Raw genomic sequence first — 598 nt, 5'->3', positions numbered from 1 at the left:
GGGCGGTGAAGGAGATGGAGATGGCGAGGGCGGCGGAGTGGTGGGGCTACCAGTGGGGCTTGGTGTGGGAGGCGCGGGTGGAGGGAGGGTTGATGGGGCCACCACCGGCGCAGGTGAGGGCGGGGCAGGAGACGGAGAGGCAGGTAACGGAGACGGAGGCGACGACGCTGGTGATGGGGGAGGTGGCAGTGGCGAAGGTATAGGAGACAGTGGGTCGGCCGAGGGAGGCGAGGGCGGAGGTGGCGGTGGAGGCGGCGGCGGTGAGGCAGGAGCCGGTGAGGTCGGCGGTAGCGGCGGCGGGCTGGGCGGGCTGGGCTGAGGAGGAGGTTCCGTTTCCATGGTGAGCGAATCTGCACAGGAAATAATACATAGGGAGCGGTTCTGTCAGACCTCGCAGTCAAATGCACTCCACATCGAGAGGGCATCCCACGGACGGCTGCTGTCAGAGGCATGCATGCGTGCCCATATCTACCCACCCGCCGCCATATGCATGTACGTGCAGCATCCGCAGATGGCCTAGCTAACATTACTTGGACACACGAGGACACATACACGCATGCGGCGCAAAAGTTGATTGGTTGGCCACTGTCTAGCTATT

The sequence above is a fragment of the Chlamydomonas reinhardtii genome, chromosome 3, assembly GCF_000002595.2.
Source record: "Chlamydomonas reinhardtii strain CC-503 cw92 mt+ chromosome 3, whole genome shotgun sequence".
Taxonomy (NCBI): Eukaryota; Viridiplantae; Chlorophyta; class Chlorophyceae; order Chlamydomonadales; family Chlamydomonadaceae; genus Chlamydomonas; species Chlamydomonas reinhardtii.
Note: the sequence above shows the minus strand (reverse complement) of the source record.